At 41.4% G+C, this 15,752-nt stretch overlaps 1 protein-coding gene across 1 annotated transcript in view; it reads right to left on the reverse strand.

The window, feature by feature from the left end:
- TRIM54 (tripartite motif containing 54) overlaps positions 1-15,752 on the reverse strand; it is a 105,634-nt gene that overhangs the window by 21,145 nt on the left and 68,737 nt on the right. The window lies entirely within an intron of this gene.

Below are 15,752 nucleotides of genomic sequence, written 5' to 3' on the forward strand. Positions count from 1 at the left end.
CATTGCAAAATTGACATCATTAAAGAATTTTTGACCTTATAAGTGAAGAAAATTCTAAAAAGAGGAGTTGATTTGTACACTGCTGTCTCTGCTAGCTACATTGTACAAATCAATTCCTTTTTATCACTTATAAAGTAAAAAATTCTTTAATGATGTCAATTTTACAATGGATACCTCTGAATGTGCCTGTAACACCAACTCCTGAAAACGCATCCCGAATCAAAGTGCACCCTTACAGTGGTCCATATATAGGGCTAGATTTTAAAAGCCCAGCACGCCGGCACGCCTATTTTGCATAGGCCACTGGCGCGCGCAAAGCCCTGGGATGTGCGTAATTCCCAGGGCTTCGTAAAAGGGGAGAGAGGGGGCATGTCCGGGGGTGTAACCGGGGTCAGGGGCAGTCCGGGACGGGTCCAGGGGTGTGGCGACAGTTCGGGGGCGGGCCGGGAGGGCGGTCCTGAGTCCCCCGGCACTGCGGCCTGTGCTGGGGGATGCCAAGGCGACGCGCGCAAGTTACGCCTGCTTCAAGCAGGCGTAACTTGCACAACAAAGGTAGGAGGGGATTTAGGTAGGGCTGGGTCTGGGGTAGATAGGGGAAGGGAGGGGAAGGTGGGGGGACGTGGAAGGAACGTTCCCTCCGAGGCCGTTCCGATTTCAGAGCGGCCTCGGAGGGAACGGAGGCAGGCTGCGCGGCTTGGCGCACGCAGGGTGCCGATTTTGCGCAGCCTTGCGCGCGCCAACCCCAGATTTTATAAGATACGCGCGTATCTTATAAAATCCGGAAGATCTACCTCACAGAGTATCAGACTGAGCCCCATAAGGAATCTCGCTCTCTCGCTCTCTCTTTCAGTCCCACCTCTGGAATGCCTTTTTTCTGGGCATGCATTCCCTGCTTTTTAAAATTCATGTAGCTCCCACACGGCGTGCTTATGTGGCTGTTTTTGCACATGCAAGGCTTTTAAAATCTACCTTTAAGGCAGTAAGCTCTTTAAAAGTAGACACCTACTGGAATAGAGACCTGTTGTCTTCAGCTCCACCAGACCTTCCAGTAGAGGTGGAGGAGACAAGGACAGTACCTGAATTCAAGAAAGCAGGGCACAAGCACAGGGATCTCTGAGGAAGTAATAGAGATTGTAGAGCTGAGTAATTGTTGTGGATTAGTAAACAAGATAGGCCATATGGTATTTTTTTTTTGCCATCATGTTTCTATGTTTCTATTAATGCCTTCTGCCTTAATTAGTTTATGCTAATGATTTATTCTGATTTGTATGTTCCTTGTATGACATTGTTGCATACAGGATCAACACTGTATACAAAATAAACACAAGTTGTCATTATTCCTTACCTGAAGCACCTGTAAAAACATCTGGCCTTGCACCCAGTTCCTTTGCTTTAGGCATGGCCAAGGTAGAGGGATTAGTGATATGTTGATTACTGAAAGCTGCAGTATCTGATTTTGGAGTGCAGTTTATGGAAAGGCTTTTGTGCAGTGAGATTACAATTCTAGGAAGAGTTGTGAGTAAGCACTGCTGCTGAGGCCTGCACTCTCTCTCTCTCACTAACACCAATGGAAATACTGGCAGAAACACGAACACACACTTCTATTACTGCTTTTCAACAGTACCTCTGTCACAGATAGCCCAAGAGGTGAATAGGATACTGTTATCTAGTTAACTGTCACAAACCTTGTAGGGCCACAGTTTTGACTCAAGCCAATACAGTTTATCTTTACAGCATGGCAGTAGATATGGAGCCCCAAAGCAGTATTATCCCGGGTGCATCTGCTAATATCATCGTCTTTAAATATTTGGTCATGATTTTCGTTGGCTTTCTCTCTCTCATCAATTTCTTACCCTTCTATGAAAGACTTCTCTTGTTGCTCATCTTCATTTGATTCTCATCAGATGGTTGTACTCATCTCATAAGACTTCGAACCCAAAACTACTTGAGGCAACACTCCTTACACAATGAGGAGCCTACCACTAGATAAATTAATGTATTTTCTTGGCTCAACCCTCCCCCCAAGTGTTGTTATGAACACTACTTCAGGAAAATTCCTAGCTCCAGCCAGCTGGATGAGCAGAGGGATGGATTTGAACTCTGGGATCTCCTACTTGGCAGTACACAGTGTTAATCACAGGGTCACCTATCTTTAGTCTATTTTTGAACTTGACCAGTTCCTAGAAGAGCATTTCCCAAGGTTACGATGGAACACATTAGATCATAAAAACACAAGAAATGCCATCTTGGGTCAGACCAAAGGTCCATCAAGCCCATCATCCTATCTCTGACAGTGGCCAATCAGGGTCACAAGTACCCTGCAGGATCTCAAAGAATAGATCCAATCCTCCTTGCTCATAACCAGTGATAAGCAGTGGTTTCCCCAAGGCTACATGACTAATAGTAGTTTATGGACTTTTCGTCCAGGAACTTGTCTAAACCCTTTTTATACCCAGCTATATCGTCTGCCCCCCTAAAACTACCCCACCCCAAATCTCCCCCTGAGTTAATAGTGCCCCCTCTTACAATGGTATAAATAGTTGGTTATTGATAATTTTGAGGGGATAGAGGCTTCTATGTGGTGATATAAATAGTAGAGTGACATATTGCTCCCCATACAGACTCTCTCTTTCTTAGCACAGGTGTGATAAATGTATTGCATGTTGTGGAAATTACCTATGTGGGAACAGGGAAATAAACCTAATGATACCCCCTTTTTTTTTATCACGGGTGCTAGTTCCACTAAATTTATAGCATTGATCTAGGTCTGTGTTTATGGTTAATTGCACCTGTGAGATGGAACCTTTGCACCTGAGACTATGTGACATTTGTGCTTTGCTAATTACTACTACCATTTGTAAAATCATATAAATGTCTTGTGGGTCTGTCATTAGGCAGATCAGCAACTTAAGTCCATCTCCTTGCATATGCATGTATCTGCTAGCCATTAAAGACTAAAGCCCTATAGAAGCAACTGAGTAGGTTCCTTGCCACACATTCAGGCAGGGGAAGTGCCAAAGTGACTGATTGGCCCCTTAATTGGACTGGTCCATAACAAGTTTTCCTCATACCTCTCTATGATCCTATTAGCTAGAGACTCCTTAGAACAATCTTTTCTTTATGAAGGCCTGTGTATAAAGTTGGGTATGAAATATCATTTAGATAATAGGGATGTGCCTGTCCAAAAATTTCATTTCTGTTTTTATTTTTTGTGGGGATTTTTTTCATTTTTTGTTTAAAGGTCTTTCAATTTTTTGGTTTTTAAGTTTTCATTTGTTTTTGGCAAAGTATTGCAAATAATGTGTGCTATTTGGAATTCTTTGCCGAAAATGAAAACTAAAATTTTTGGTTTTTGAGGGCCAATTCGTTCAATTTGAAACAAACCAAAACAGGGTACTTCATTGCTGTTTTCACATTTGTTTCAAATAGATGTACCTCACTATTAGATAAAAGATTGGTGTGTTATGCCTCTGGTGATTCTGTAAACTCCTTGGAGAGTTTAATTAATGATTTTGATAATTTGATCTTGATATCCCTCTGACCGATTATTTTGTGGATTATAATCTCCATGTTGCTTACTGACCCTATATGCAGCCGGTCTCATAAATTTGCAGCTGCTTTGTCTATTTTTGTTCTCTCACAGATGGTGAATATCAGTACACAAAATACTAGACATATGTTGGCTCTTATTTCCTTTTCCCAAGAAAATGAAGGTATTAGAACAATTAGTGACTTAACATTGTATCTAGTTTCTGAGTCTGACTACTTTCTTTTGAAATTTAGAATATTAAACCCTGTTGATTTTGTTCAGGATAGTAATAAGGCCTCTCATATTTCCTGTACAGGAAAAATTAATTGAGATTTCTTTCACAATTAAAATACTGAATCCCTGATTTAACCCATGATTCCATTGATCACTTAGTAACTCTTCAGAATAAGGAATTAAATAAAGTGGCAAATATGATTGCTCCAATTAAAGCCCACCATATTCAATATGTAAAACAAGCACCATGATTCTCAGTTGAACTTCATGCCTGGGGACCTTCTTTTTCGGTTTTTGGGGTTTTTTTTTTTAATTTTCCCGAGAATTTATCAGAGACGACAAGAACAAAAACAGGAAAAATAAATCAGTGGAAAAATGTGATTCATTATTTTTCTGGGTAAATATTAGAGTTTATTTTGATGGACAGAAGCAGCATCCCTATCTCTACCCCATCCTCTGCCAAGCATTTCCCTTTCTCTCCCCACACCCTCGAGAATCTCCCTCTTTCCTCTCCCCCCCCAGTTGCAACAGCATTCAACCTTATCGGTGGTGGCTCCAGGTATCTCCTTTCTCCTTCGGCAGCACGCTTGCTGAGGCTCCCTTGCTCTGCAGCGCTGCACTTCCTTTTTGGGCGGGGCCAGGGAGCCTGCACAGGAAGTGCTTCTGGTGGGCGTGGCCCATTTCAAACACCGCCCTGCTGGGACCAAACAGCAGGCCCTTTGGCTGCCCTGGGGTGGGAGGGGGAGGCGGGACTTGAAAGAGCACATCAGCGGCGCTGGAGGCAAGCGCTTTCACAGGTGGCGGGGGCGAGACTTGAAGGGCTGCAGCTGCTTTGGCACGCACCGGCTTCCAGCAGTTGCTGCAGGCCTTGAGACACTGTGTCTGCAGCTCTGGAGCTGCTCTTTAATCATCCTAAAATTAGGCTTTCACATCGGTTTAAACAATTGTCGCTTCTGGAAAAATCCAGGAATTTACGGGTGAAAATCGGTTTAAACTGAAAACGAAGGACCCTATTCATGCCTCAAAACAGAGAGGCAGTCATCTGGAAAAACTCAGGCAGCAGACACTGAGCAGTTTTTGTTTGGCTCACCAAAGTAAATATAAAGATCTGATTATAGCAGCCAAAAAGAGTTACTATACTATTTCAACAAATTCTGCACAGAATAATGCTAATGAATTATTTAGAGAAGGGCCTACCTAACCCCAATAAAACCAAACAGATTCTTCAGGTATCGCCTGATTGTGAGGTATTGACTCAGTCTTTTGGGACAAAGTGGAAACTATTCAGAAGGAGCTGGATGGATGGCCAGGATTCTTGCCCCTTGTCACAAATCACTGCCCAGGTCTTGCTTAATCCGCTGACAGTGTAGTACTGGAACACACTGCTCAGAGCCAGCCTCTTACAGTAAAACAACGCTATTCCAGATAGTGTTCCCGTCACACTTGTAACTTTCCGTTTCTTCCTTGCGACATCAGGACTTCCCCTGTAAGATACTTTAGTACACAACTGTAGGCTGGCCCTACGACCACCCAGAACCTGCTTCCCAGCTGTTATCTTTTGCAGATTTCAAATCCCTAACCAAAGGCCCCAAGAGATCTCTGCATCTCAGTGTGGGCAGGCTCCCCTCCTTAAAACCCCACTGCCTCAATACATGAGCCTTCCTAATCAGCCTCAGCCCTGTCTCGCAATTAACACTCTTTTCTCTGGCTGCTGGCTTGATCCTAATTAATTTTCTTCCAAGGACCTCAAAACTAGTGTGGCCCCTGTGCCACAAGTGGTGCATAGAAGTTAACAGTGCTAATAGGTTTAATGGTAAAGTGCAGGTTTCCTCTCTCTATGGGAGCCTTGAATGGTTTTTAAATAGTGTGTCAGCTGCTGGAAGTGCACAGGATGTGCAGGGGGCAGGGGGTTAATCTGGAACGAGTGTAGGAATATTCCAGAGCTTTCGGTCAGCCTTGTGGCAGAAGTAGTTACTTACCCTTCATGTCATTCCAGGGGGTGCATCGCTTAGGGGCTCGGTCATTGAGCAGAAGTGATAAAAACCCTGACTTTGCTGAGTCTGGGGCTGCTCCAGACTGCAAGAGAAAGGGACTGGTTGGAGCTGGGATCCTCACCCAGGATTACAGAAGGGAGTGGGCAGGGATTTTCCTCTAAAAAATCCCCAGAAGCCCGAGGAGAAGAAGTAGAGGGTGCAATACAGCCTGGAAGTTGGATACTACAAGATAAAACTTGTGCTTAACTAAGGCAAGAACTCATCTGGACCAGGAAGCCAAACTGTGCCAGAGGGAACTTGGAGGATCCTGATGCTGCACCAGAATAATTTTTCCTACAGCTGAACAGGACAATATTGTGATTTAACTATTTGGATAATTGAGGAGGTTAAAGAGAGGACCAGGCAGGCTAGGTTGTGCAAAGACTGAGGAGAGAAGAGAAACAAAGTAACCAGAACTACTGTGTTCCTATAAGAAGAAACTGTTATTTAAGGAAAAGAGCTATGAGGAGAAGAGTTAAAGATTTTCTGGAAATGTATTTCTTTTTTTTATTTCTGATTCTACCTGAACTGTCGCTATGTTTTATACAGAAGATTATTCAGTAAACTATCTATTATTTGGAGCACAACTTGAATCTGGAGAGTTGTTTGTTTATGTGGAGGGTTTTCAGCCTCGTTCTTGCCCTGCAGGTTATCCTAGTAACTACAATGCTCCCAGAGGCTGGGAAGATGACCTCAGATGGACGGGGGTTACACTACATTTCCCAGAAGCCTTGTTCGTCCCGTTCCTCCTAACTCCCCAATCCCCTAGCCAACTCTGCTTTACTTTTTCTTTCCCCCTTGAAGCAATGTTCCCCCTGGACTTCCCTCTGACTTCTGGAGTCTTTAACTGTCTGGCCTCTCTAGGCGGCTTCAGCCTGTGCGAAGGCCCTGCTTCATCATACTCCTAAAGAATTTTAATTTAAATTAGCAACCTAGGATATGAATACTTTTCAGGAGTTGTCCACAGAGAATGTTAGGTCACTTTTGAGCAAATTGAAAATATGACCTTTGGACTATTGACTAGTTGGTTTGAAAAAGGTGTAATGCCTCCCTTAGGGAAGGTTATTTGCCAGAATGTTAAAGAATCAATTATCCATCCCAATTTTAAAAGCCATGCTTCAGTTTGGGCTTATGCAATAATTCTAGGCCAATGTCAAATCTGTTATTTTTAGCAAATTGGGTTGCTTTTCAACTCCGATCTCAAGTGGTCTAGATCCTTATCAATCAGGATTTAAGGATGGATGACTGAGAATAAATTGAAATTGAACAGTAACAAAGCTGAGATTCTGTGGGTTGGAAACCCCATAGTTCTGAGGTTGCTACCATCGATTGATGGGTTCCATATTACACCAAATACTCTGGTTTGCAACCTAAGTGTTTTATTAGACTTGTCCTTGAACATGGAAAGTCACGTTTATGATACACGTAAGAGAGCCTTTGAAAAGTTGTACCTGGTGCACCAGTTGGGCTCTTACTTGCACAAAGATAATCTTAAGACCTTTATGCAGGCATTGGTTGCTTCTCATATTGACTATTGCAAAACATTGTTTATGGGTCTCCCTATAAAGTTACTGCATAAGCCATAGGTAGTTCAGAACTATGTGTTTATTTAATTAATTAATTAATTAATTAATTAGTTTTAAATCATTTATAGCCCGCTTATAACAAAGCAGTTGTGCTAAGTGTGTTAAAATACATAAATTTCATAATTAAAAAATTGCCACAAGTTGCACAATTAATATCATATTATAGGAGCAGAGAGAGGGCTTCTTCTAAAAGAATTGCATTGATTACCAGTTGTAGCATGTACGATCCAATTGTTAGCCTTCAGGGCATCGCGAGGGATGGCCCTTGATATATGCAAGATAATTTATATGCAAACTATATGCATATGTTTCAGCAGCTGTAATGTAACGTTTTAGCTCTTTGATCTTACTGGAGACCGTGATAATTCACCAAAATATCAGGGTCATTCATCAAATCATGTTAGGGCCTTATTGCAGGCGTTAGGGCGATAACGCCATAATGCATGCGATAAATAACGCATCGCGACATGCATATGCAAATTCTAAAAATGTAATTAAAAGGAAGGAGTTTGGGCAGAGTTTATGAAAATGAGGGGTATTTAACATTGCGTGTGATAGTGTAACACACATTTAAATGCCCAGAAATAACTGAATCTTTTTTCCTGGCGTTATGCTGTGTGATATGCCCGGAATGGGATATGCACTAAAATCACAAATCCCATTTTGGGGAGAGAGGGAGAGGAAGAGAGTGAGCCTCTGGAGAGGCACACATATTAGCCAACTTCTTATACCACTATAGGAGGGTCAATTAGTAACTTGAGGTGAGGTTTTGGTGATGGCCTAGGTTTTAGGGGGCAGTTTTACATGCACAGTCAGAGGTACGAACCGCACAGTACACATCAGTGAAGATTTGATGTGATTTGGAGTGAGAAAAGATACAGAAAGATGAGATTTGTACAATTTACTCTCAAGCTAGTTTGATGCACCTAGCTGCTATCAAGTTCTAGGTCTCTTTCTCTCTCTTTCTCTCTCCAAGAGCAGTCTAAAACATGAAAATGCCCCTTTTTTTTATCACAGGTGATATTTATGTGAAATTTATAGCAAACTGATGAATCTAGGTCTATGTTTTTTCTTCACTGGACATGACTTACACCCCTATTCATAAAGATGTGTTATAGCTTTCAGTACCTGATTTACGAAGGCTTTTCTCCCATTCTGTGTCTATGGGAAAAATGCTTAGTAAATTAGGCCTTTAATGTGAAGATGCACGTTATTAGTAAATATGCTCCACTGGAAATACCAGGGACTGCAGTAAGTAATGCACATTTTCATGTGTCAACACATAATACATCTTTGTGAATAGAGGTGATGGTGTTCCAAGGCAAAGTTATGACATAATGAGGTTGATATTCAGTGCTAACTACTTGTTTATATTCCATCTTAGCTAGTTGAATGGCGCTGTCTGAATAGTTTGCTGCAATCAATCAATGGTCACCACTCAACCAGGACAGGACAAGGATGTTTCAGGGCAGAGCTACTTAGGGCCTGATTCACTACAGCCTGATCATATGGGAGAAAAACTTAATGAATGAGGCTGTTAGCCAGATAAGTGCCAATATTCAGCCTTATCAGGCTTGGGGCCTGATTTGCAAAGGCTTTTCTCCCATTCTGTGTCTACAGGAAAAATGCTTAGTAAATGAGGCCCTTAGTTAGCTGGATAAATCTAGGACAGCTTTTTGGTTGTCATGTAGTTAGCTGGATAAAATGATCCGGCTAACTATAAGATAAATGAGTGTATTCAGTGGAGTAGCTGTGCTACTGAATATCTTGGCCAAGTTAGCCAGATACGTTTATCTAGCTAACTTGTTCAGCTGGATAACAGCTCAATATTGGACTCAATATTGGATTCACTGTGACTACACTCTTTCCAGGGAAAAAAGTAGAAACACAAGGAAAAACAAAAGCTATTGTATTACTGAACTCATGAAACCACTCTTCACCTACATATCTCATACTTTACTCTCCTTGTTTCCTGCAGCCTAACTGCAGTATGCTAACATCATCAAATGATCATATTGTTAGTATATTAGCCCAAAATGGATAGCACTATTATATGACATCAGCAGAGCAAGTCTACCAGGAAGACTCAATAAAAGTTCAAAGCATTTATCTTTTGTTTTGTTTATGCATTCAGCCTAGGATAGAAATATTAGATCTATTCACTAGAATAGCCTTACGCTCAACCAAGACTGGAACCAGCAACCTGCTGATATAAGAATGGCAGCTGTATCAATCAGCCGGAGGGTCTCAGCTCAGCTGTTGCCCATCTTGCAGGAGCTTCCTGCTCCCTAGCGGGAGTGAAGGCTCTATGTGGGGAAACTCCCACTAGACATGGAAGGAGAGTGGCCAACACTTGTTTGACCTCGTCCTAGAAGTTCCATCATACCTGGGAACTTCTGGGTTTTGTTCACCCTGGAATTCATGAGCTGTCGAATGAGTAATGGAAATGTAGGCATTTTGGGAAATGTGGTATCCAAAATGCTAAATTTTGTGTCTGTTGTATATCACGCTTTTTTAGTTTAGAGTTCACACGATCATATTCTCCGTTTCTATGCTATTGTATTATTGAGTGTTACAATAGGAGTTTGCTCATTTTACTGGTTAAATTCACTTTCTTCAAACATATTTAGTAGATTGTTCTATACATTTTTGTTTGTTTGTTTATTTTATTGTAATAACAGGTATATTTTATTTTGTACTATGTATTTTAATAGCATAGGATAGCGTACTATGGATATATATATATATATATATATATATATATATATATATATATATATACGCCTCTTGGCGTAATTTTTATGTTTCAATGTAAACCGATGTGATCTGTATTTTAATACAGGAACACCGGTATATAAAAATCTAAAAATAAATAAATAAATAAATTAAGACATAGTGATAGCAATCTTAAGCATCCCCTATCTGTAAAGTGAAACTTATACTTGCTGTGTGTGCTTGATTGTTATAAATAAAAAGATAAATTTTAAAAAAAATCGCTCTGACCACAATGAATTGTTACAGAGAGAATGGTATGTGAAGCTGCATCTTCAGGTAATGCCCACCTCATTTTTCAATGGTATTATGATGGGAAAAACACCGTTTGATATTTAAAAGATAATTTCCCTGTGTAGTAGTTAAAAGTAAGATGTGGTGTCTGCCTACATAAGACCTTGAGGCTCTGGAAGAGATATACACATGCTGCCACAGAAAGGTCTTTTGTACCAGTTTTGTAGAAATTTAAGATTTTGAGCTCACCATGGAAAAGGCAAGCCGAGCACTCCTTTTAAGAACTGTATTCCTTCTTCCCAAAAGTGCTTTTGTGGCCCTACCCATGTCTGTTTTTATTTTCCTCAGGGAATCTTTCATTCAGAAACTGCAGTAAGTGAGAAAGAAAAGCCTGGCCGCTTCAGCTTGAAAATAGATGAAACAGGATCCACTCACTATACAAGGGACAGCACAGCATAAAGAACAACACGTACCACAAGGTGGAGCCAAAGCACTGTACACTATCAGTAATGCATAATCCAGTGCAGTAACAGAAATGAAAGTCAAACAGATCTCATCATTATGCAAAAGAAAGCTACAGAAGCTCATGGATTTGGCAAGTTTTAACTGAAAGACAACTAGTGGTTGGTCTCCATCCTCTTTTTGCTTTAAATTGAAGATTTGCACTTTGTGGGCTCTTTTCTCTTTCGTGTGCTGTTAAGGTTAGCTGAATGACAACTAATCTTATATGGGATGTACGTGGTATAAGGTGGATGAAGTCTTGTTTCCATGTGTGAGACAAAAGTTCCAGGAAGAGCTAGAAAAGGAGCATTGGAAGGTACCTAAGACATATCCTAACTGAGATAGGAAGCCTGACAGAATCTGTCAGCTATCCCACTTCATTTTTTATTCTACCACCCTGACTATTATGTGTCAAAAAAGCTCTCATTGCTAAATGTACATACGTATGATCTTTGACTTTTCATAAAATAAGATACTATAATTTCCTAGAGGTATAGAGGTCATATATTCATCTAGGCACCTGGTCACTAGATGAAGACATTTGACTAAAGTGTCTTGTACCCTGAAGGAGACAAGGCAAGGTCTGAATTGTAAATATTCAACATATAAAACTATGCACAAGAAAAGTCACAGATACAATATTTCATTGTAGGTATCATCCCGCCCCCCCCCCCCCCCCCAACATACACACAATCCATCCTCTCAGGGACTAATTTTATAAGGAATCTATCCAGCTAAAGCACTGTTAAGTCTAATTAAGTCAGTTACATAAGGTAATACATATAGGATATGCAGGAATTTTCATGCCCTAACACAGGAATAAACTTAGTGCAATGCATAATTATTCCAACATCAAAAGCTAAGGAAAGCAATGTGTGCTTTATATAGAAGTGAAAATATTTATCCTTCCCATGTCTTTAGGAATATCTCAAAATAGATATTCTATTAACATTAAAGAGTGAAGCTGAAGTTTCCACAGAGTCATATATGGGGCTTCTTCCAATAACCAATTAATTATTATTTTTTAGTCACTCAGAGGCTTTCTGGAGAAATTAAGAACATATGAACATAAGAAATTGCCATGCTGGGTCAGACCAAGGATCCATCAAGCCCAACATCCTGTTTCCAACAGAGGCCAATCCAGGCCACAAGAACCTGGCAATTACCCAAACACTAAGAAGATCCCATGCCACTGATGCAATTAATAGCAGTTGCTATTCCCTAAGTAAACTTGATTATTTCATGTTTTTATGCCCTGGTCCTAATAAGCTCAAATCTTCAAACAAACAAGACTTCTAAGCAGTATTTTGAAACATTTAACCAATATTTGATCACTTTATTCCAGAATACAGCAATTTGTCTACAGATCCAAAAACTATGGACCATTGTATGCACTTTTGTTCTACACTTAATGCAAATATTTGTCACTGCAATTTTGGCTTTAAATATCCTTATTTTTAATCTACATTTGGCGGGTCTGTCATCAAGGTGACTTTTTCATCACTAAAGAGACCCTGAAATAAGTCTGGATGGTGGAGATAGCCCCGGATGCTTTTATAGAGTGTGACAAAATTGCAGAAAAGCAAACATTGACCTATCATGCTCTGAAATGTGTGTGGTATGATGAATGACCACTAGATGGTTGCTGGGGGAGGGGGGTGGTCTCTGTAAGAAGGTTGGGGAGCAGAGTTCTGTAGACATAGTTTTATCCCGCAGTATAAAATTTTGGTGAGGAGTCGTGGGAGGAAACCCATCCAGGGAATGGGTTCAACCTGGGCCTGCCTCTCATCTATTAGTCAAGTTGACTTAGGGAATAGCCACTGCTTATTACTGGAATTAGTAGCATGGGATCTATTTAATGTTTGGGTACTTGCCCATTACTTCTATCCTTGTTTGGCCACTACTGGAAACAGGTTGCTGGGCCTGAGGGACCCTCAGTCTGACCCAGTATGCAACTGATTATCTTCTTATGAGAGAGCCCTGCATCAGGCTTTCCCCTTCAAAGAGAAAGGCTCCAGGCGGTAGGCAGTGCTCCTCATGAGGAAGCAGCCAAGGAGCTGTGTGTCTCCTAAAGGAGAGACAACCAGGGACATGACCTGAGTCCTGTAAGTGGAGTTGTGTAAGAAGACCACGTTCTGTGGGAAGAGCTGTATAGGAGAACCTCAGAAGGGTGAGAGCCAGGATACCATGGAAGGTCCTGCCTGATTGCCTGGATGGGTGCTGACAGATGTGGATTCTGGAGGGAACAGAGTTTCATCACCCTGGGAGAAAAGATACTACTTGGCAAATTGTAAGTATGAAAAACAGATGTCCACTGTATACTTGATGCTGAGATTATGATGTCATGGTTCATTAGGGAGAGGAGAGGATACTGGTGGAGGAAAAGTGATAAACACAACTTTTGACAGTACTTTCTAGATGTTGACTAGAGGAGAGAGAAAAAAGGTTCTCCTAATTGCAACTACCTCAGCCTAGCTGTGTAGGCCTGATCTAATCAGTGATTCTTTACTACTCTATTTCATACTTTGATTACTGGTGATGCCAGACAATAAAAGCTTTGTTTGGTTGGCGTATAGCTTGGAATGAGTCCTATTTTCTGGTAATTGTGGATGTGAAACAAGGAGAATAGAGCAGTCGGTGGGGGGGGGGGGGTGTCATAGAGAGGTTTCTCAGTGAGTGAAAGCCTTATCCAGCAAGGACACCTGTACACACTCTGAGCCTCTGAGCCCAGGTCCACTACACCATCTGCTTGACCCACATTTCCTCTGAACCCTTCCCAAGAGGCTGGCACTCGGCTGACTCTGGTGCCTGGCCCTCTCACATTTTATATGCTCCATCCAGGTGGGGGTTCCAGTCATGTGAAACAAATATGTTACATTTCCTGCCAGCTACATAATAAAGCATTCAGGACCTCATTGCTACTAGTCTTTATTAAAGCTGAATTTAAGTTGAAAATTATCTCTTTGTTCCTAGTATAAGTAAACATTCTTTCTATCTTATCCATTGAAAAGAAATCCTGGTCTATATTTATGAATTCCTATAGATAATGCCTAAACTATAAAAGGGCAAAGAACTCTCTATTATGCAGAATATATTTCTGTCTATGCTGCTGAAATTAACACATTACACCCCTTTGTTCCATCTGTAACAGTGAGACAAGCATTAGACCCTTATTTACCTGATGGCCAAATACTGCCAATTGAATAACTGGAAGAAATCTAAACTACCACATATCAATATAAATGAAGACATATTTGCATTTCTCTCTAAACAATGATACCAAATTTCCAGAATCGCCTTCAGGAAGATATATGAAGATACTTCTTTAAATGTTAGGGCAATCTGGTCCTGCATGTAGAACAAATTTTAAACCAAAAGCGTACACTATCTGTTGTTCATAAGGGATAAAGCATTTCCCTTATAAAGTCAAGCTCTTCAATGGAAGCCATATTATAGAGTTGTATATCCAGGAGCATTACACCTCCTTTTTGAAAAGGTTTGAGAACTAATATAAAGCTTCTTTTTTGCACAAAGAAATTTGGATATTTATGTATTTTATAAATATCTTCCTAGTTATTGCCAGTGTGGCAACTGAAGCACACAGAGCCTTGAGAGCAGCATAATCATTTTAAACAATTGTGTTAGGTTTACCGCTTGTGGGATGGTCCTGTGAGCGGCTTTACTCACCTCCTGTCCTGCGCGGCTGGACATTGCCTCCATGCAGGTGCAGCCCTGAAAAGCCACCAGCGATCCCTGATGCAGCGTGTTGCCTCCTAGGGCCCGTGTCAAGAAAGGCCATGGCGCTCTCCGATGACATCATCCTTGGCTGCCATTTAAAATGGCTCTTCTTGTTTTTGGCCTTCACAAGGTCTCCAGATTCTTGTTCCTGGTACTGTGGGTTCCTTGTCATTGTTTTTGTTCCTGATGCCAGGTCTTTGCTACTGATTCCAAGTCTCTGATCCCTGCAAGGTCTCCTTGGGTCTTCGTCTTCTTCTACTTACTTAGTCTTCTCCTTCTCCCAGTGCCTTGTGTCTTCAGCCTGCTTCAACGTCCTGGTCTTTGTCTGGTTTCAGTGGTCTTTGCCTTCTTCCAACGTTTGGTGTCTTTAGCCTGGTTCAGCGTTCTGGTGTCTTCAGCCTTCAGACTGGAGTCCCATTCCAAGACTTCAGAGTCCTGTTTCTGAGTTCCTAGTCTTGGTCATAGTCTTCTGAGTTCCTGAGTTCTGCTCCTGAGTTCACATACCATTTCTTCTGGAGCCTTGGTCCAGCCTGGATCTGTTGGTCCTTGTCTTCAGTCTTAGTCTGGATCCTTATCTTGCTGGGACTCTTTGTCTTTAGTCTTCACCCGGTGCCTTGTCTTGTTTGGACCTTGTGTCTTCAGTGTCAGCCTAGCTGATGCCTGGATGTGCTCATCTGCCTGTGGTGTGGACCACGGCCCTGGAGTTGTGCAGATTGTGCCACGGCACAGGGGCTCATGCATATCTGTGGTAAGAAAGGGCCTTTGGAGAGGTCGGAGGGCTACCCCCAGAGACCAGCCCTGCCTGCTGGTTCTTTGACAAATTGTATTCTACCATATAAAGAAAGTGGTAAGATGTTCCAGTTATACAACTTTGGTTTCATAATTTGATTCAGAGACAGAATGTGGATCTCATATCATTGCGTAGCCTTAGTAGGCTACCCTTAAACACTTAAATGAGCTAGTAGAAATCTACCTTGCACTTTTTTCTCAATCCTCCCAACAAATGTAATGCTTCCAATTTATCCATGTTCATTTTAACTCTGTTGCCATTACATTTTTTTGCTATAGTGGACTCAGGTCTCACTGGCACGGAGAAGACCTCTAGGGAAGCTAAGAAGAAAAGAA

Source organism: Rhinatrema bivittatum, chromosome 3, assembly GCF_901001135.1.
Source record: "Rhinatrema bivittatum chromosome 3, aRhiBiv1.1, whole genome shotgun sequence".
NCBI lineage: Eukaryota > Metazoa > Chordata > Amphibia > Gymnophiona > Rhinatrematidae > Rhinatrema > Rhinatrema bivittatum.